Below are 22,833 nucleotides of genomic sequence, written 5' to 3'. Positions count from 1 at the left end.
CTGGCACTGGACACTATGTCAATAGTTTAGTACCAAAAATGATATAAAATGACTATAAACTGATTGTAAAACATCCAAGAATGATAATATAACAGCATGGAACAAACAAAACTTATAGATACGTTGGAGACGTATTAGATACCGACCTTGTAACCCTAGATACCCTACCTAGCGTGTATATAAGCCATGGGGATTAGCCCGTAGAGGTGGAACCAATGCAATATCATTCACCTAACCTTAGAGTTAAACCACATCTTACAATCTCGAGGTAGATCAACTTTGTACTTGATACATCTCCATTGATATAAACAAGAGCAGGACGTAGGGTTTTGCCTCCATTAAGAGGGCCCGAACCTGGGTAAACATCGTCTCTTTGTTCTTGTTACCTTTGATCCGAGAACCCACAGCTCGGGACCCCCTACCCTGAGGTATGTCAGTTTGACACCGACACCGGTACTTACATCGAGAGTTACAATGTGCGATCAACAGAAGGATCGATGGCTCACCCGCACATCAACCGCGTCAATGGTTGTGGGAGCGTTTATGTCCCAACAAGCTTTTTGTGTTTGGCAACATGATCTTTTGCACCGATTGGATGGGCCATCTAGCCTCTGTCGAGAACTACACCCCAGGCTGGATCATGACCTGTGGCTGCCTTGAGTACACTACAGACCTCTTCGGCTAAATCGTCCTATCAGGCTAGACTCCCGGGCGAATTGAAAATTTGCCCGGCTCCGGAAGCTCGACTCTGGAACTAATCTCTCTCGTGGCGTCACCCGATTCCCCAAGCGTAATAACCTCAGATGACCCCCTTCGATCTCCTGTCCGGACATAGATCTAGCTCCCTCCATGGAAGAGGCATCAGCCTTAGAGTTGACCCCGGTGCAGGACTTGGAATCACTTTCAGATCCTTTTCACCCCAAAAGCGCGTCAGGTTACACGCCGGGCATACTCCGAGCCAGCCCTGCCTACAACCAAGCAATGAACTCCAAAGAACAGCCCCACCTCAATGAGATGCTCGACCATATCCAGAATATGTCTATTTTGGAAGGCAAAGCTTCGGTTTACAATTAGATCGACTTAAAGCCGACGATTGGGAAATTTACATCCCACCCAACACCCACCTAGTCGCCATGGTCGATGACTTAACCGACGTGTTGGACTACGGTGAGGCCACAAACATGGATGAAGATGCTGATGGCCCCATCGAAAATACCTCCCCTTTGGTAAACACTGGCAGGTGGACCGCGACATCCACTTGATGTCTACATGGTTGACACCCCCAATTCCCCTCCAAGACATTGGCGCATACGCTGAACGACCAACAATGAGGAACCTAGCGGTAATAATGCGACAGCCGATAACGGTGACGCGCCAGCTAGTGACGTTGATAACCCTGGGGAGGACCCTCAAGCCTCCCCCATGCAGAAAGGGAAACCTGAAGGACATCTCAAGGACTCGGATCTAGATGACCTCTTTGAAGGGGCCAACAACAACTACATGCTTCAGAGGGAGACGAGAGCCTCGGCACTGAGGACTATGTCATCCCCGAAGACCCTTTCATACAAGATACCTTCCGGCAGTGCCTTATCGCCACAGCTCAGAGCATGGAGCAAACGCAGCAGCTGCTACAAGCCAACACCAACGCACTAAATGAAAAGTGGGTCGAAGTTCTCTCTATCAAGCAAGATATGGAAAACCGGCATGGTAGCGGGCCAGAATCCTACCCACGTAGGCGTCGACTATCAGAGTTTGATGAAGATCTAGCCGCCGACAAGCCCGACTGCCCCCCTAGAGGTCAGGATAGGCCAGTACGGTAGAACCCCAACACCCGGTCACCGCCACACCGTTATGGCAAGGACCCGGTGGACTAATTAGACCCTCGCGACATTCGATGTCACATTGAGGCGAACAGGGCACCTCCCCAGTCCATCTATGGATCTAGAGGACACACGCCCGCCATGCCAGACGGCTATGATGCCTGGATGGACAGGAACGACCGTGCCCGATATCAAGCCTACACACGGCTCTCACCCGACCTCTGACGGGACACCACCCGATTACGAAGTCCATCCCGCTCCATCTGTTTCACAAATAGGGTAATGGAACATCAATTCCTGAAGGGTTTAGGGCCCATCAATAGAGAATCATACGATAGCACCACCGATCCAGCAATATGGATCGAGGACTTCCTTCTCCATATACACATGGCCAACAGAGATGATCTCCATGCCATTAAATATTTGCCGCTCAAGCTAAAGAGCCGAGCTAGGCACTGGCTTAACAGCCTACCCCCTCATTCTATTGGCAGATGGCAGGCCCTCGAGAATGCTTTTTGGGCAAACTTCCAGGGCACGTATGTCCGACCTCTGTATGTTGGTGACCTCAGTCATGTCACCTAGCAGCCAGGCGAATCAGCCCAGAATTTCTGGAATATGATCACCAAGAAGAACCAAATCATAGAATGCTCCGATGCCGAGGCCATCACCGCATTCAAGAACAATATTCGAGATGAGTGGTTGGCACGCTAGCTCGGCTAGGATAAGTAATAACCCACAAGTATAGGGGATCGCAATAGTTTTCGAGGGTAGAGTATTCAACCCAAGTTTATTGATTCGACACAAGGGGGGCCAAAGAATATTCGCAAGTATTAGCAGTTGAGTTGCCAATTCAACCACATCCCAAAAGACTTAATATCTGCAGCAAGGCGACCAGTAGCAAAGTAGTATGATAGTAATCGTAATAGTAGCAATTTTGTAGTGATTCTAACAGCAGCAATAGTGAAAGTAACTTAGGAAAGATCAATATATGAAAGCGTAAGCATTGAATCAGTGATGGATAACTGTGTTGGATGGCATTCATCATGCAATCTATAACCTAGAGCGACATAGAACTAGCTCCAATTCATCAATGTAATGTAGGCATGTATTCCATATATAGTCATACATGCTTATGGAAAAGAACTTGCATGGCATCTTTTGTCCTACCCTCCTGTGGCAGTGGAGTCAATAAGGAAACTAAGGGATATTAAGGTATCCTTTCAATAGAGAACCGGAACAAAGCATTAGCCCTTAGTGAAAACATGAACTCCTCAAACTACGGTAATCACCAGAAAGAATCCCAATTATTGTCACCTTGGGGTATGCGCATCATAACACATAATAGGTGCATATAACTTGCAAGATAGAATCAAGAACACACATATATTCATGAAAACATAATAGCTTCAGATCTGAAATTATGGCACTCGAGACCTAGTGACAAGCATTGAGCATAGCAAAGTCATAACAACATCAATCTCAGAACATAGTGGGTACTAGGGATCAAGCTCTAATAAAACTAACTCGATTACATGATAAATCTCATCCAACCCATCACCGTCCAGCAAGCCTATGAAGGAATTACTCACTCCCGGCGGTGAGCATCATGAAATTGGTGATGGAGGAAGGTTGATGATGATGGCGTCATTGAATCCCCCTCTCCGGAGCCCCGAACGGACTCCAGATCAGCCCCCCCTGATGAAGAACAGAAGGTGGCGGTGGCTCTGTACCGTCATACACGATGAATCCTTCTCTCTGACGTTTTTCTTGGCGAATAGGAATATATGGAGTTGGAGTTAGGGTTGCCGGAGGTCCAGGGGGGCACAAGCTCGTAGGGCGCACCCCCTTTAGCTTGTGGATCCTGGGTGGCCTCCCCATGGTATATCTTTCCACCTGTATTTTATATATTTTCCATAAAAACTCTCCGTAATTTTTAGGTCAATCCGAGAACTTTGATTTCTGCACAAAAACAACACCATGGCAATTCTGCTGAAAACAAAGTCAGTCCGGGTTAGTTTCATTCAAATCATGCAAATTAGAGTCCAAAACAAGAGCAAAAGTGTTTGAAAAAGTAGATACGACAGAGACATTTCAATAAGCCGTGGACTACGACAGCCCTGACTTCGTTGATGAATTGCTTTTGCGTGGGAGAGGACAGTTGGCTCGCCTACAGTACTCACAATGGCGAGGCAGACACATGAGAAATCCGCGACCCCAATGGAAAACCCAAATGCAATAAAACTAAGTGTGGGTATAAAAATGGCAGAAGCGACACAGAAGATGTTGTGGTCAACGCAGGGTTCACCGGACCTAGATCCGAACAGAAGAGAAAACCCTTCAAATGGAACAAAGATAGACCTAGCCAGCTTGACAAACTCTTGGACCGATAATGTAGAATCAAAGACACTCAGGACAAACTAGCAACCCACACCAACAGGAATTGCTAGCCTTTAAACAAGCCGACAAGGTAGTGACAGAGGGTCAAAATAAAACCCAAAATCATAGCGAAGATGAGGATGAACCTCGGCGGCCCAAGAATGGAGGCCAAAGAAGTTTCCTAACGAGGTAACAAAGGTAATATGACCTATGTCACTCACACCCTCAAAAGGGAGAGGAAACGTGTACTTCAGGATGTATACGCGTTGGAGCCAGTGGCCCAAAGTTTAACCCGTGGTTGGCTTACCCAATCACATTTGACAAGCATGATCGTCCAACTAGCATCAAGCATGGCGGATCGGCGGCGCTCTTCCTGGACACGATTGTCGATAGTTATCATCTGACATGCGTCCTAATGGATGGAGGAAGCAGCCTCAACCTCATTTACGAGGACACGGTTGGGAAGATGGGCATCGAATCATCCCGAATCAAGCCGAACACGACCACCTTTAAAGGTGTCATCTCAGGCGTTGAAGCCTGCTATACTAGAACGGTCACCCTAGAGGTAGTCTTCGGCTCGCCTGAGAACTTTAGAAGTGAGGATTTAATCTCCGACATCATCCCCTTCCGAAGCGGATACCATGCGCTCTTAGGGCGCACAACCTTCGCGTGCTTCAATGCAGTCCTGCATTATGGTTATCTCAAGCTTAAAATGCCAGGACCCAACAGCATTATCATAGCCAATGGTAACACCGAGCGCTCACTCCGGACGGAGGAGCAAACTACATCTTTTGCAACCGAGGTACAAGCGTGCGAGGAGGCGACCCGCGGCAACAAACGCACCACCAACTATTCAAAGTGCACGCGAGCTGCTCAAATCGACTTCGGCCACATACCCCCGCACCCTAAATAGGGATACGGGCTCCTCCTGCGCCCTTTCTGGATGGGGCGCTACGTCCCCAGGGTGCATAATTTCGCACTTAATACTCCTTGGGCCATCGAGGAACCAAAATTTATTGAAACACCAGGACAGCTCGACCAAGGCCCGACGTGGCTTCGAGCCCTCACATAGGCATGTATCCTTCAAAGAGTCTGCCACCATGACTTCATCAATGTGGCTTAAACCACACAACAGACTCCTGTAAGACCTCCTTAAAGAGGCCCGGCTAATAAACGCTCGAAACGCATAAAGAGTCGAGATTGCATTAGTCCCATTCAAACCCCTCTATTCATGACGGTAAGCTTGACAACAGCTCGAAGGCACAGACATGTGGCAGGGCCGGGCTCCTAAAACCCAATGTCAATATCCGCCCATTTTTTTCTTCCTGCCTCACACACTCTTATATGTTGTATTCTTTTTAGTTCCTCTCACAGTAGCTCGGCATGAAAAGCTTGAGATTATCAAATAAAGAAATCATGCCTTCTAAAGGTATTGCCTACATTTATTTTCAAGCACTGCCTTTGCACTACAAGAATGTCTTTAAATATACAACCACTAAGGGACCTCTCTCCCCTGTTTACAAGTCCGAAGTATTTGGCATCTCGGATTTAGGCTTTATATGCATCAGTTTTGAACCTGGATTTTGGTCAATAGATGGGTTTCCCGGCTCCTATGTGTACCCCTTCCGTTCCCGATGAATTCGGCTAATTGTGTAAAGGGAGAACCACTGCGATTGTGCCGCCAGGTTAATTGGCAGGGCACCTCTATGGAAAAAGCCAGAAACTAGTTATCTGGGTAGGCACAAACTGGTCGGCCATCTGCAGACCGCGTTAAGCGACATGATGATAGAGATCACTCGTGTTAAATGAAGGGCTTTCTTTTTTAGCCGAAGTGTGTCACGGCTTAGACCTCGGCTTGCTAAGCCGACCACTTCCCACACCGGGGGCTCATCATCAGCCCCCATAGTCAAATTCCTAAGACTAAGTGAAAGTTATCAAGCCATTACAGTCTGATTGCCTAGTTCCTATGAGCAGAGACAACCTCCGGGGTATCGAGACTCGGCCAAGGGTCAAAACTACATCTCGAAACACCCTTTGTATATTCTACACTGGGGCAGAAGCCGACGATTGACCACTTTCAGTCTAAAACAATCGCACGGGAGGTAAAAAATCCAAAAGGAAAGTACTCATACATGACGGGATTTTAAAACCACGCTCATTCCATCAACCGATAAGTTTTGTACATTTTCTTCGGCATCCTGAAGTGCTACCTAAAAATACAAGGTGTCCTTTGGACATAGGGCCTCGGTCATCAGGGCTCCCTCCTCCACCTTGGGATAAAATTGCTCCGCGATGCATGACTTGTCTATAGGGGGGGCCCGTGGCAACTGTCATCGCATCAACCCTTCCGGAAGTGCGTCTTCACGCAAGCATATCCCTTCCGCACTCCTTCAAAGCACGTGGACCTCCTTCAGTTATTGACGCGGGGGACAGCATCTCGCAGACGAGCCGCAAGGCCAAAGAAGTTGGTCGGCAGGGCTTCGGTTGGCCACACCTCGATGCAGAGGTCCTGGAGCGTCGGCCTCATCATGCAGAATAGCTCCACTAGCTACTTCATGTTGGGTTTCGTAGTAATTTCAAAAAATTTCCTACGCACACACAGGATCATGTGATGCATAGCAACGAGGGGAGAGTGTTGTCTACGTACCCAATGCAGACCGACTGCGGAAGCGATGACACAACGTAGAGGAAGTAGTCGTACGTCTTCACGATCCAACCGATCAAGCACCGAAACTACGGCACCTCCGAGTTCGAGCACACGTTCAGCTTGATGACGATCCCCGGACTCCGATCCAGCAAAGTGTCGGGGAAGAGTTTCGTCAGCACGACGGTGTGGTGACGATCTTGATGAACTACAGCAGCAGGGCTTCGCCTAAACTCCGCTACAGTATTATCGAGGAATATGGTGGCAGGGGGCACCGCACACGGCTAAGGAATAGATCACGTGGATCAACTTGTGTCAACTTGTGTGTTTAGAGGTGCCCCTGCCTCCGTATATAAAGGAGGAGAGGAGGGGAGACTGGCCGGCCAAGGGGGGGAGGCGCAGGAGAGTCCTACTCCCTCTGGGAGTAGGATTCCCCCTCCAATCCTAGTCCAACTAGGATTCCTCGGAGGGGAAAAGAGGAGGAGGGGGCCGGTCACCTCTCCTAGTCCTAATAGGACTAGGGGAAGGGGGGGCGCGCAGCCCATCTAGGGCAGCCCCTTCTCTTTTCCACTAAGGCCCACTATGGCCCAAATAGCTCCCGGGGGGTTCCGGTAACCCTCCCGGTATTCCGGTAAAATCCCGATTTCACCCGGAACACTTCCGATATCCAAATATAGGCTTCCAATATATCAATCTTTACGTCTCGACCATTTCGAGACTCCTCGTCATGTCCGTGATCACATCCGGGACTCCGAACAACCTTCGGTACATCAAAATGTATAAACTCATAATATAACTATCATCGTAACCTTAAGCGTGCGGACCCTACGGGTTCGAGAACAATGTAGACATGACCGAGACACGTCTCTGGTCAATAACCAATAGCGGGACCTGGATGCCCATATTGGCTCCTACATATTCTATGAAGATCTTTATCGGTCAGACCGCATAACAACATACGTTGTTCCCTTTGTCATCGGTATGTTACTTGCCCAAGATTCGATCGTCGGTATCCAATACCTAGTTCAATCTCGTTACCGGCAAGTCTCTTTACTCGTTCCGTAATACATCATCTCACAACTAACATATTAGTTGTAATGCTTGCAAGGCTTATGTGATGTGTATTACCGAGAGGGCCCAGAGATACCTCTCCGACAATCGGAGTGACAAATCCTAATCTCGAAATACGCCAACCCAACATCGACCATTGGAGACACCTATAGTACTCCTTTATAATCACCCAGTTACGTTGTGACGTTTGGTAGTACCCAAAGTGTTCCTCCGGTAAACGGGAGTTGCATAATCTCATAGTCATAGGAACATGTATAAGTCATGAAGAAAGCAATAGCAACATACTAAACGATCGGGTGCTAAGCTAATGGAATGGGTCATGTCAATCAGATCATTCTGCTAATGATGTGACCTCGTTAATCAAATAACAACTCATTGTTCATGGTTAGGAAAAAAAACCATCTTTGATTAACGAGCTAGTCAAGTAGAGGCATACTAGTGACACTTTGTTTGTCTATGTATTCACACATGTATTATGTTTCCGGTAAATACAATTCTAGCATGAATAATAAACATTTATCATGATTATAAGGAAATAAATAATAACTTTATTATTGCCTCTAGGGCATATTTCCTTCAGTCTCCCACTTGCACTAGAGTCAATAATCTAGATTACACTGTAATGATTCTAACACCCATGGAGCCTTGGTGCTGATCATGTTTTGCTCGTGGAAGAGGCTTAGTCAATGGGTCTGCAACATTCAGATCCGTATGTATCTTGCAAATCTCTATGTCTCCCACCTGGACTAGATCCCGGATGGAGTTGAAGCGTCTCTTGATGTGTTTGGTCCTTTTGTGAAATCTGGATTCCTTTGCCAAGGCAATTGCACCAGTATTGTCACAAAAGATTTTCATTGGACCCGATGCACTAGGTATGACACCTAGATCGGATATGAACTCCTTCATCCAGACTCCTTCATTTGCTGCTTCCGAAGCAGCTATGTATTCCGCTTCACATGTAGATCCCGCTATGATGCTTTGTTTAGAACTGCACCAACTGACAGCTCCACCGTTTAATGTAAACACGTATCCGGTTTGCGATTTAGAATCGTCCGGATCAGTGTCAAAGCTTGCATCAACGTAACCTTTTACGGTGAGCTCTTTGTCACCTCCATATACGAGAAACATATCCTTAGTCCTTTTCAGGTATTTCAGGATGTTCTTGACCGCTGTCCAGTGATCCACTCCTGGATTACTTTGGTACCTCCCTGCTAAACTTATAGCAAGGCACACATCAGGTCTGGTACACAGCATTGCATACATGATAGAGCCTATGGCTGATGCATAGGGAACATCTTTCATATTCTCTCTATCTTCTGCAGTGGTCGGGCATTGAGTCTTACTCAATTTCATACCTTGTAATACAGGCAAGAATCCTTTCTTTGCTTGATCCATTTTGAATTTCTTCAAAATCTTGTCAAGGTATGTGCTTTGTGAAAGTCCAATTAAGCGTCTTGATCTATCTCTATAGATCTTAATGCCTAATATGTAAGCAGCTTCACCGAGGTCTTTCATTGAAAAACTTGTATTCAAGTATCCCTTTATGCTATCCAGAAATTCTATATCATTTCCAATCAGTAATATGTCATCCACATATAATATCAGAAATGCTACAGAGCTCCCACTCACTTTCTTGTAAATATAGGCTTCTCCGAAAGTCTGTATAAAACCAAATGCTTTGATCACACTATCAAAACGTTTATTCCAACTCTGAGAGGCTTGCACCAGTCCATAAATGGATCGCTGGAGCTTGCACACTTTGTTAGCTTCCTTTGGATCGACAAAACCTTCTGGTTGCATCATATACAACTCTTCTTCCAGAAATCCATTCAGGAATGCAGTTTTGACATCCATCTGCCAAATTTCATAATCATAAAATGCGGCAATTGCTAACATGATTCGGACAGACTTAAGCATCGCTACGGGTGAGAAGGTCTCATCATAGTCAATCCCTTGAACTTGCCGAAAACCTTTTGCGACAAGTCGAGCTTTGTAGACAGTAACATTACCATCAGCGTCAGTCTTCTTCTTGAAGATCCATTTACTCTCAATTGCTTGCCGATCATCGGGCAAGTCAACCAAAGTGCACACTTTGTTCTCATACATGGATCCCATCTCAGATTTCATGGCTTCAAGCCACTTTGTGGAATCTGGGCTCACCATCGCTTCTTCATAGTTCGTAGGTTCATCATGATCTAGTAGCATGACCTCCAGAACAGGATTACCGAACCACTCTGGTGCGGATCTTACTCTGGTTGATCTACGAGGTTCAGTAGTATCTTGATCTGAAGTTTCATGATCATTATCATTGGTTTCCTCACTAACTGGTGTAGGTGTCACTGAAACAGTTTTCTGTGATGAACTACTTTCCAGTAAGGGAGCAGGTACAGTTACCTCGTCAAGTTCTACTTTCCTCCCACTCACTTCTTTCGAGAGAAACTCCTTCTCTAGAAATGATCCATTCTTAGCAACGAATGTCTTGCCTTCGGATCTGTGATAGAAGGTGTACCCGACAGTTTCCTTTGGGTATCCTATGAAGACACATTTCTCCGATTTGGGTTCGAGCTTATCAGGTTGAAGCTTTTTCACATAAGCATCGCAGCCCCAAACTTTAAGAAACGACAACTTTGGTTTCTTGCCAAACCACAGTTCATAAGGCGTCGTCTCAACGGATTTTGATGGTGCCCTATTTAACGTGAATGCGGCCGTCTCTAAAGCATATCCCCAAAATGATAGCGGTAAATCAGTAAGAGACATCATAGATCGCACCATATCTAGTAAAGTACGATTACGACGTTCGGACACACCATTACGCTGTGGTGTTCCGGGTGGCGTGAGTTGCGAAACTATTCCATAGTTTTTCAAATGTACACCAAACTCGTAACTCAAATATTCTCCTCCACGATCAGATCGTAGAAACTTTATTTTCTTGTTACGATGATTTTCAACTTCACTCTGAAATTCTTTGAACTTTTCAAATGTTTCAGACTTATGTTTCATTAAGTAGATATACCCATATCTGCTTAAATCATCTGTGAAGGTGAGAAAATAACGATATCCGCCACGAGCTTCAATATTCATCGGGCCACATACATCGGTATGTATGATTTCCAACAAATCTGTTGCTCTCTCCATAGTACCGGAGAACGGTGTTTTAGTCATCTTGCCCATGAGGCACGGTTCGCAAGTACCAAGTGATTCATAATCAAGTGGTTCCAAAAGTCCATCAGCATGGAGTTTCTTCATGCGCTTTATACCGATATGACCTAAACGACAGTGCCACAAATAAGTTGCACTTTCGTTATCAACTCTGCATCTTTTGGCTTCAACATTATGAATATGTGTATTACTACTATCGAGATTCAATAAGAATAGACCACTCTTCAAGGGTGCATGACCATAAAAGATATTACTCATATAAATAGAACAACCATTATTCTCTGATTTAAATGAATAATCCGTCTCGCATTAAACAAGATCCAGATATAATGTTCATGCTCAACGCTGGCACCAAATAACAATTACTTAGGTCTAATATTAATCCCGAAGGTAGATGTAGAGGTAGCGTGCCGACTGCGATCACATCGACTTTGGAACCGTTTCCAACGCGCATCGTCACCTCGTCCTTTGCCAGTGCCCGCTTATTCTGTAGTCCCTGTTTCGAGTTGCAAATATTAGCAACAGAACCAGTATCAAATACCCAGGTGCTACTGCGAGCTCTAGTAAGGTACACATCAATAACATGTATATCACATATACCTTTGTTCACCTTGCCATCCTTCTTATCCGCCAAATACTTGGGGCAGTTCCGCTTCCAGTGACCAGTCTGCTTGCAGTAGAAGCACTCTGTTTCAGGCTTAGGTCCAGACTTGGGTTTCTTCTCTTGAGCAGCAACTTGCTTGCCGTTCTTCTTGAAGTTCCCCTTTTTCTTCCCTTTGCCCTTTTTCTTGAAACTAGTGGTCTTGTTAACCATCAACACTTGATGCTCCTTCTTGATTTCTACCTCCGCAGCTTTCAGCATTGCGAAGAGCTCGGGAATAGTCTTGTTCATCCCTTGCATATTATAGTTCATCACGAAGCTCTTGTAGCTTGGTGGTAGTGATTGGAGAATTCTGTCAATAACGCAATCATCCGGAAGATTAACTCCCAATTGAATCAAGTGATTATTATACCCAGACATTTTGAGTATATGCTCACTGACAGAACTATTCTCCTCCATCTTGCAGCTATAGAACTTATTGGAGACTTCATATCTCTCAATTCGGGCATTTGCTTGAAATATTAACTTCAACTCCTGGAACATCTCATATGCTCCATAACGTTCAAAACGTCGTTGAAGTCCCGATTCTAAGCCGTAAAGCATGGCACACTGAACTATCGAGTAGTCATCAGCTTTGCTCTGCCAGACGTTCATAACATCTGGTGTTGCTCCAGCAGCAGGCCTGGCACCCAGCGGTGCTTCCAGGACGTAATTTTTCTGTGCAGCAATGAGGATAATCCTCAAGTTACGGACCCAGTCCGTGTAATTGCTACCATCATCTTTCAACTTTGCTTTCTCAAGGAACGCATTAAAATTCAACGGTACAACAGCACGAGCCATCTATCTACAATCAACATAAACAAGCAAGATACTATCAGGTACTAAGTTCATGATAAATTTAAGTTCAATTAATCATATTATTTAAGAACTCCCACTTAGATAGACATCCCTCTAATCCTCTAAGTGATTACGTGATCCAAATCAACTAAACCATGACCGATCATCACGTGAGATGGAGTAGTTTTCAATGGTGAACATCATTATGTTGATCATATCTACTATATGATTCACGCTCGACCTTTCGGTCTCCGTGTTCCGAGGCCATATCTGCATATGCTAGGCTCGTCAAGTTTAACCTGAGTATTCTGCGTGTGCAAAACTGGCTTGCACCCGTTGTAGATGGACGTAGAGCTTATCACACCCGATCATCACGTGGTGTCTGGGCACGACGAACTTTGGCAACAGTGCATACTCAGGGAGAACACTTCTTGATAATTTAGTGAGAGATCATCTTATAATGCTACCGTCAATCAAAGCAAGATAAGATGCATAAAAGGATAAACATCACATGCAATCAATATAAGTGATATGATATGGCCATCATCATCTTGTGCTTGTGATCTCCATCTCCGAAGCACCGTCATGATCACCATCGTCACCGGCGCGACACCTTGATCTCCATCGTAGCATCGTTGTCGTCTCGCCAATCTTATGCTTCCACGACTATCACTACCGTTTAGTAATAAAGTAAAGCATTACATCGCGATTGCATTGCATACAATAAAGTGACAACCATATGGCTCCTGCCAGTTGCCGATAACTCGGTTACAAAACATGATCATCTCATACAATAAAATTCAGCATCATGCTTTGACCATATCACATCACAACATGCCCTGCAAAAACAAGTTAGACGTCCTCTACTTTGTTGTTGCATGTTTTACGTGGCTGCTACGGGCTTAAGTAAGAACCAATCTCACCTACGCATCAAAACCACAACGATAGTTTGTCAAATAGACTCCGTTTTAACCTTCGCAAGGACCGGGCGTAGCCATACTTGGTTCAACTAAAGTTGGAGAGACAGTCGCCCGCAAGCCATCTCTGTGCAAAGCACGTCGAGGGAACCGGTCTCGCGTAAGCGTACGCGTAAGGTTGGTCCGGGTCGTCTCGTCCAACAATACCGCCGAACCAAAGTATAACATGCTGGTAGGCAGTATGACTTGTATCGTCCACAACTCACTTGTGTTCTACTCGTGCATATAACATCAACATAAATAACCTAGGCTCGGATGCCACTGTTGGGTTTCGTAGTAATTTCAAAAAATTTCCTACGCACACACAGGATCATGTGATGCATAGCAACGAGGGGAGAGTGTTGTCTACGTACCCAATGCAGACCGACTGCGGAAGCGATGACACGACGTAGAGGAAGTAGTCGTACGTCTTCACGATCCAACCGATCAAGCACCGAAACTACGGCACCTCCGAGTTCGAGCACACGTTCAGCTCGATGACGATCCCCGGACTCCGATCCAGCAAAGTGTCGGGGAAGAGTTTCGTCAGCACGACGGCGTGGTGACGATCTTGATGAACTACAGCAGCAGGGCTTCGCCTAAACTCCGCTACAGTATTATCGAGGAATATGGTGGCAGGGGGCACCGCACACGGCTAAGGAATAGATCACGTGGATCAACTTGTGTCAACTTGTGTGTTTAGAGGTGCCCCTGCCTCCGTATATAAAGGAGGAGAGGAGGGGAGGCTGGCCGGCCAAGGGGGGGAGGCGCAGGAGAGTCCTACTCCCTCTGGGAGTAGGATTCCCCCTCCAATCCTAGTCCAACTAGGATTCCTCGGAGGGGAAAAGAGGAGGAGGGGGCCGGCCACCTCTCCTAGTCCTAATAGGACTAGGGGAAGGGGGGGCGCGCAGCCCATCTAGGGCAACCCCTTCTCTTTTCCACTAAGGCCCACTATGGCCCAAATAGCTCCCGGGGGGTTCCGGTAACCCTCCCGGTATTCCGGTAAAATCCCGATTTCACCCGGAACACTTCCGATATCCAAATATAGGCTTCCAATATATCAATCTTTACGTCTCGACCATTTCGAGACTCCTCGTCATGTCCGTGATCACATCCGGGACTCCGAACAACCTTCGGTACATCAAAATGCATAAACTCATAATATAACTGTCATCGTAACCTTAAGCGTGCGGACCCTACGGGTTCGAGAACAATGTAGACATGACCGAGACACGTCTCTGGTCAATAACCAATAGCGGGACCTGGATGCCCATATTGGCTCCTACATATTCTACGAAGATCTTTATCGGTCAGACCGCATAACAACATACATTGTTCCCTTTGTCATCGGTATGTTACTTGCCCGAGATTCGATCGTCGGTATCCAATACCTAGTTCAATCTCGTTACCGACAAGTCTCTTTACTCGTTCCGTAATACATCATCTCACAACTAACATATTAGTTGTAATGCTTGCAAGGCTTATGTGATGTGTATTACCGAGAGGGCCCAGAGATACCTCTCCGACAATCGGAGTGACAAATCCTAATCTCGAAATACGCCAACCCAACATCGACCATTGGAGACACCTGTAGTACTCCTTTATAATCACCCAGTTACGTTGTGACGTTTGGTAGTACCCAAAGTGTTCCTCCGGTAAACGGGAGTTGCATAATCTCATAGTCATAGGAACATGTATAAGTCATGAAGAAAGCAATAGCAACATACTAAACGATCGGGTGCTAAGCTAATGGAATGGGTCATGTCAATCAGATCATTCTGCTAATGATGTGACCTCATTAATCAAATAACAACTCATTGTTCATGGTTAGGAAACATAACCATCTTTGATTAACGAGCTAGTCAAGTAGAGGCATACTAGTGACACTTTGTTTGTCTATGTATTCACACATGTATTATGTTTCCGGTAAATACAATTCTAGCATGAATAATAAACATTTATCATGATTATAAGGAAATAAATAATAACTTTATTATTGCCTCTAGGGCATATTTCCTTCACTTCACTCAATGATTTACCAGATGCAATGACGGAAACACCAGGAACTGCTACCATAATGCCTTCTCCACCTCGTGACTCGCCAGCTGGTCGAAGTGCGCCACGGCGTCCTCCATGCTCTATGGGAGATCCGTGAAGACTTCTGCGGAATGCCACAGCTGGGTGAGCTCGATGCACCCTTTGCGACCAAACACCCATTGCAAGAAATATAGCTTACCCAAGGCGATTTGCTCCACCTGTTGGAGCACCTCGCGTTCAGCCCAGGCAGCGGTTGTGAGCTCGGAATGGGCAAGCTTGAGCTTCTCGAGCTCCTCCTTCGTTTGCTTCCCCTCCGCCTGAAGTTTGTCGCATGCCTCGAACACACCCTTCAGGGTATCCTCGACCTCTTGGACCCGTGCCCGGTACTTCTCCCCGGCCACCTTCTCAGCGGCTTGGTCCTCCTCCGCCTTCGCGACCGCAGCCTTGTACTGCTTCGCCTCCTGCCGAGCCTTCTCAAGCTCAGTCTTCAACTTCTCAAGCTCGGCCAACGTTGTTGTCATTACAACCGTTCGACCTTAATTTCCCGTTCAGCACAAAAATACATTACAACTTTTGTGTGAAATAACACCTATTAACAGCAAGCTCATGTTCCTCACCTCGAGACTGCTCGAATCTCTGGTTCACCAGTTTGAGTCCAGAGCTGAAGTCGAAACCTGCCAAAAAGGGTATTTCTTGCATACAACCCAAAATCAAAAAATTGGAAGTCCAGAATGACTGCCTTTGGTAGCATCTGGAGGGCTCCATATTAAGCTCCTACCATATACATGACCCCAATGACAGTTTCTTGAAACCAGCTTTAGGCTCGGGGGCTACTTACTCACTATGCCGTATAGAAGGTCGTGATAGCATGTTCTCGGGGAGGTACATAAATCGATAAAGCTCAAATAGATAAGCTATGGTGATGCAAAGGTAGAAGCATACCTTGAAGCTCATGACGAGGTTCTTGAAAACCTCCTACAAGCCGGCCCCGTGGATCAGAAACCTTGCAACACCGCACCTATTAAGGTGCAGTGCTCTTCCTTAAGGGAGGAGCCCTTCAAGGCCTCCTCCACGTCTTCTGTGCAGGTGGCGGGACAACCTCGAACCCAGGCGCCAGGGGGCTAGGTCGAGCGGTCTCCAGCTGCAATGGTGGAGCCCTTCCTTGACAACCTCGGGTATCTTCTCCCTCGGGTCTTGTTGAGCTGAGGTATCAACCTCGTCCATGACGACCGACTCTTCTGCCCCCGCCGTGCTGGCTTGGAGGGGGGGCAGAATGAATGTTGCCTCTCCTAGCCCGTCATGAGCTGGTAGAGAAGCGACGGGCTCCGGAGTCCCACTGGCCGGCGGCAACCCACTTGAGGAACCGTTGGGGATCACCCTTGGCAGACTGCGTAAAAAATAAAGACACCTTATGAATTTACCATTACCAAGAGGACTCATTAAGAATGCGAGGTATAAACACAACATCTTACCCTCGGGGTGCCGATTTCTCCCTCCCCATAGCAAGGATATCTTCCTCTGAGTCATCAGAGACCTCAGCTCTCTCCGATGACTTGCCGGTAGCCCGGGCCAAGGTCCTCCTCGGCCTCTTTGAGCCCTTGGGCCGCATGCTAATTTCGGCGTCCTCCAATGCCGCCCTTTTCCCTTTAGAGGGAGGATTTCGTTCTTCCTCATCCTCCTCCGCATCACCGTCATGGGCGGAGGAGGCGTGTGTCTCCTCGGACCGGGTGACTGAGGTCTCCCGAGCCCGAGCACTCGCCTTGCCCTTTAGAGACTTTGTCCCTTTAGGGGCCACCACGTGGCGTTCCTTGGTGGGGACTCTTTGGATCCTATGATAGTGTGGCTGGGCACCGCACTTTCTCCGCCCAGGCCGACCACTTCTGCAAAACATCAAGCATAGCAATTCGTTGGAATCTGCCCCTCGTTACGGAAGAGAGAGATGTAGATTTGTGTGTTAGAACACTTACTAGGGGGGCTTCGTAGCCATCCTCGAAGCCATCCCCGGTAGGCATCCACCTTTCTTCATCAACAATTATTGATTAGTATTGGTTGAGCCTAAGTTTTTGCTTCTTCACATGATGTGTTCTATCCTTGGTGCATCCTTTTATTTGGTTTTGTTTGTTGTTTGAATAAAATACTTAGATTTGAAAGTTTTTGAATTGAGAGAGAGTCCTCACATAGCTACTTAATTATTTAACTACTCATTGATCTTCACTTATATCCTAAGAGTAAATTGTTGAATGAATTTAATATCATAAAGTTGAATTATATGTGATTCATATGCTTGTATCATGCCTAGTAGTAGTTTCACAGTGGGTTTAGAAAGTAAAATCAATTGAAGCTTTACAATCACAATATTGGTCATACAAGCAATTCATGAATGACTAGTATAAGGAAGAGACCTTCACATACAAATATATTATCTTGGACATCTTTTATGATTGTAAATACCCATTAATTATGTTCAAACGTGAGCAAATTAGTTGAAGTTGGACCAGGAAGACAACACAATGAGTTATGTTTGGGTATATTTGTACAGAACTTATATTGTTATGGATCCTCCAACATGTGGTGCTTGCTTAGGATCTTTTGCTAGCCAAAAATTCGTAGTAAGTAGAGATACTACTTCTGCATCCAAAAACCCTTAAACCCAATTTCTTGTCATGAATGTACACCATATCTACCTATGGATTGAATAAGATCCTCCAAGTAAGTTGTCATCGGTGCAAAAAGCAATAAAATTTGCTCCTAAAGTATGTATGTTCTTTTATTGCAAGGAAAAATAAGCGTTGTATGAACTTGTGATGGTAAAGAAATAAAATCAACAAACTGGATAATAAAGGTTGCTATCACAAGGGGCAATATAACATTGTTCGTTTGCATTAAGGGCTTGCACATCCAAAAATAAAAAGTGCATGACAACCTCTGCTTCCCTCTGTGAAGGGGCTATCTTTTACTTTATACATTTACTTTTATGCAAGAGTCAATAGTATTCCTTATCATTTCAACCTCAATTATTCTCTAGTTGGCAAGCATCATGTGGTGGGGAAAGATCCAGGCACATATGGCCATTCAAATATATTTGATCATGAATTATTATTGTTGACAATTATCTCTATGATAAATAAGTTGGGAGGCGAAACATGAAGCCCCTACCTTTCTCTGTGTTTTATGGATGCTATTTATTCTAAAAATATGCTTTGTGTACTAGCAATCATAGAAGACTATATGATAATTGAGTATGTGGAGCTCTTACTTAGACTTTGTTGAAAATAAGTTGAATTGCAATTGTTTTATGACTAAGAACATATGTTGTAAGTTTCAAGAGAATGCATTGTTTGAACCATAACATGTGAATTGATTGCTACTTTATAATGATGAGTTTTATGAGAAAGAGTTTTTTTATGATGCTAGGAAAAGTGATTGAAATTATCATTGTTCAAACTTATACACTATGCTAGCATTCACACTTCAATTAATTATTTCTTTTATCATTTACCTACTTGAGGATGAGCAGGAATTAGGCTTGGGTATGCTGATACGTCTCCAATGTATCTATAATTTATGAAGTATTCATGCCATGTTCATAACAATTTTATATGGTTTTGGTATGATTTGAATGGAACTAACCTGGATTGACGCTGTTTTCAGCAGAACTACCGTGGTGTTGTTTTTTTGTGCAGAAATAAAAGTTCTCGAAATGGACTGAAACTTTTTGACAAATTTTGTGGAGCAAAAGAGACACTAGAAGCTTCGTGGGAGGACCAGAAGAACCACGAGGGCACCACAAGCCACCAGGGCGCGCCCAGGGGGGTTAGCATGCACTGGTTCCTTGTGGGCCCATCTTAGCTCCTTTTCATGTGATCCCAATGTTGAATAAGCCAATAAATAGAGAAAACCCCCAAAATAACCCTAGAACTTTGACTCCACCGCCGCAAGCCTCTATACCAAAGAAATCATCACCGGAGGCCATCTTCATTATCCCGATGGCCACCATGACAAGGAGGGCGTAGTTCACCCTCAGGGCCGAGGGTATGTACTAGTAGCTATATGTTTGATCTCTCTCTCTCTCTCTCTCTCTCTCTCTCTCTGTGTGTGTGTGTGTGTGTTTCTCTCTCTTTCTCTCGTGTTCCTGATTTGGCACGATCTTGATGTATCGCGAGTTTTGTTAATATAGTTGGACCATATGGTGTTTCTCCCTCTCTATCTTGTTGTGATGAATCGAGTTTCTACCTTTGAGGTTTCACTATTATCGGAGTGAATAATTTTATGGATTTGAGAACACTTGATGTATGTCTTTCATATGAATATCCTTGGTGACAATGGGGTATTATATTGATTTACTTGATATATGTTTTGGCAATCAACTTACGGATTCCCGTGGTGACATTGGGGTAATCTATGCATAGGGGTTGATGCACATTTTCATCCTACTTTGTCTGGTAGAAATCTTGGGGCACTCTTTGAAGTTCTTTGTGTTGGATTGAATATTATGAATCTGAAGTTGTTTGATGCATATTGAATAATCAACTCACGGATACTTGTGGTGACATTGGAGTGTCTGGGTGACATTAGAGTTGGTTGATGCGTATCATATGGTGTTATTTTAGTACGAACTCTAGGGCTGTTTGTGACACTTATAGGGATGGCTCAATAGATTGATCGGAAAAGATAACTTTGAGGTGGTTTCGTACCCTACAACAATTTCATCTTATGTTCTCCGCTAGATAAGAACTTTCGAGTGATTCTTTGTCACATGTAGAGGGATTGTTATATGATTCAATTATGTTAGAACTATCGAGAGATTGCACTAGTGAAAGTATGTACCCTAGGCCTTGTTTTCAAGAATTGCAATACCATTTGTGCTCTATTTTATCACTTTCTACCTTGTTGTTTTTATATTTCCATATTACAAAAACCTATATCTACTATCCATACTACACTTGTATCACCATGTATTCGCCGAACTAGTGCACCTATACAATTTACCATTGTATTGGGTGTGCTGGGGACACAAGAGATTTCTTCTATTTGATTGCGGGATTGTTTGAGAGAGACCATCTTCATCCTATGCCTCCCACGGATCGATAAACCTTAGGTCATCCACTTGAGGGAAAATTGCTACTGTCCTACAAAACTCTGCACTTGGAGGCCCAACACGAGTCTACAAGAATAAGTTGTGTAGTAGACATCAGTAATGTCTGCAAGGACTGAAATTATCGGTAATAGATAGTTTAATAGCAAGGTAATTTGTAATGAGCAACAAGTAGCTATTGTAACAAAGGTGTAACAAGGTATACCGATCCTTTTTCATAGCAAAGGATGGGCCAGAACGGTCTCTTATAACAAGCAAAGCGTTCTTGAGGACACACGGGAATTTCATCTAGTCACTTTCATCATGTTTGTTTGATTCATGTTCGTTACTATGATAATTTGATATGTGGTTGGACCGGTGCTTGGGTCATGTTCTTACTTGAACAAACCTCCCACTTATGATTACCCCCTCTCACAAGCATCCCTAACTATGAAAGAAGAATTAAGTTAAATGTAACCATAGCATGAAACATATGGATCCAAATCAACCCCTTACGTAATAGCGCCTAACTAGGGTTTAAGCTTCTGTCACTCTAGCAACCCATCATATAATTACTACTCTAGAATGCCTACCCTTAGGCCCCAATATGGTGAAGTGTCATGTAGTCAACGTTCACATAACACCACTAAGGGAATCACAACATACACATCATCAAAACATCAAGAGAATACCAAATTCACATGATTACTTATGACAAGACTTCTCCCATGTCCTCAAGAAAAAAGTAACTACTCACAAATCATATTAATGTTCAAGATTGGAGGGGTATTGAATATCATCAAGGATCTGAGCATATAATCTTACACCAAATAAACCAACTAGCATCAACTACAAGATGTAATCAACACTACACTACTGCAGGATGGTGCTAACACGACACTACAATTAGAGACCCTTCAAGAAACTGTGTGCGATGTAATAATCGCAAACGATGGTGTCACAGAACCATCAAAAATGTCCAAAACGTTTGCGATGATCGATGCATCAAACACGGTTCCAATTTTAGTTGCGTGTGCGATGCAGGGCATATGGTTGATCCAGCAAAACTGTTTGCGATGAGGAAGAACAACAGAAACAGGCAGCCATATCAATGTGTGTGTGATATACGGCATACAGTTCCCTCCGATGAACTGTGTGCTATTAGGGAATGCAATAGAAACGGTTAGCCAGATCAAGGTGTGTGTAATATATGACATACGGTTCACTCGGACAAACTATTTTCGATTAGGCAAGAGAACAGAAACGGTTCATCTTAACAAGATGTGTGTGATATGCGGCATTTGCGATCAGCCAAAAGAACAAAAATGATTTGTGTAAACCATATGTGTGTGATACGCAGCAAACAGCCCACTCGGATGAACTGTTTGCGATGAGAAATTATAACACAGATGGTAAGTATAGTAAGTTCGTGTGCGATTCTGTTCATACCAAAAACTTTGAAAAATGCAACTAGTTGCTTGCGTATAAACAATTATCCAAAAGTAACGAGATAGAACTTCTTCAAGCCAATCAACATGTGTTCAGAAAACAAAAAATGTCAAAAATTACAAAACAAAGACCTTGGTATTAACTAGATGGGATGGGTCAGTACAAAGGTTTATAATACAAAGGTGTATAATAAACCTTTGCAGTTTCCCATCCAACTAGTTAATATTGAGTCCACTTCCCATCCGGTCACCCATCTCATAACTACTCCAGCCTCAGCACACTTAACTTAGGAGTTCTGTTAGATGAGCTATCGGTAGGGAAGTTGGTCCTTGCTGTTGTAGATCCCTCTTTGCAGCCTTTATTGCACAACACAATGGAAACGGTTCAACTGAACAATATGTGTGTGATACACGGCAAATAGGTCCATGATCAGAAATGTGTGCGAAGACCAATAATAACACATATGATTGCTGCTAATAAGCCGTGTGATTTGCTCTGTCTACAGAAGAATAACATGTATATATATAACTGAAATAAACATCCAATTACATAAGTCACTATACAGACCATTCGCACACACCTCAATAAACAATTTCATGCATTCTAAAGTAGGAGAAACGATCGTCTAGTCATCTACTTCTTGTGACACTCCCGCCACTGCTTTGTGGTTTGATCCCTTGGTTGGGTCATGAACAAGACACTTCCTCATGTCAACGATCCGCCTGTACATCTCGTAGCTTGTGTATGCGTCATTGGCCGCGTACTTGACGTGTTCTTCATCCAGTCTCTGATGCCAAACACTGTGCCAG

Source organism: Triticum dicoccoides, chromosome 5B (genome assembly GCF_002162155.2).
Source record: "Triticum dicoccoides isolate Atlit2015 ecotype Zavitan chromosome 5B, WEW_v2.0, whole genome shotgun sequence".
NCBI lineage: Eukaryota > Viridiplantae > Streptophyta > Magnoliopsida > Poales > Poaceae > Triticum > Triticum dicoccoides.
The sequence above is the reverse complement of the archived record's forward strand: the minus strand, read 5'-3'. Positions refer to the sequence as shown.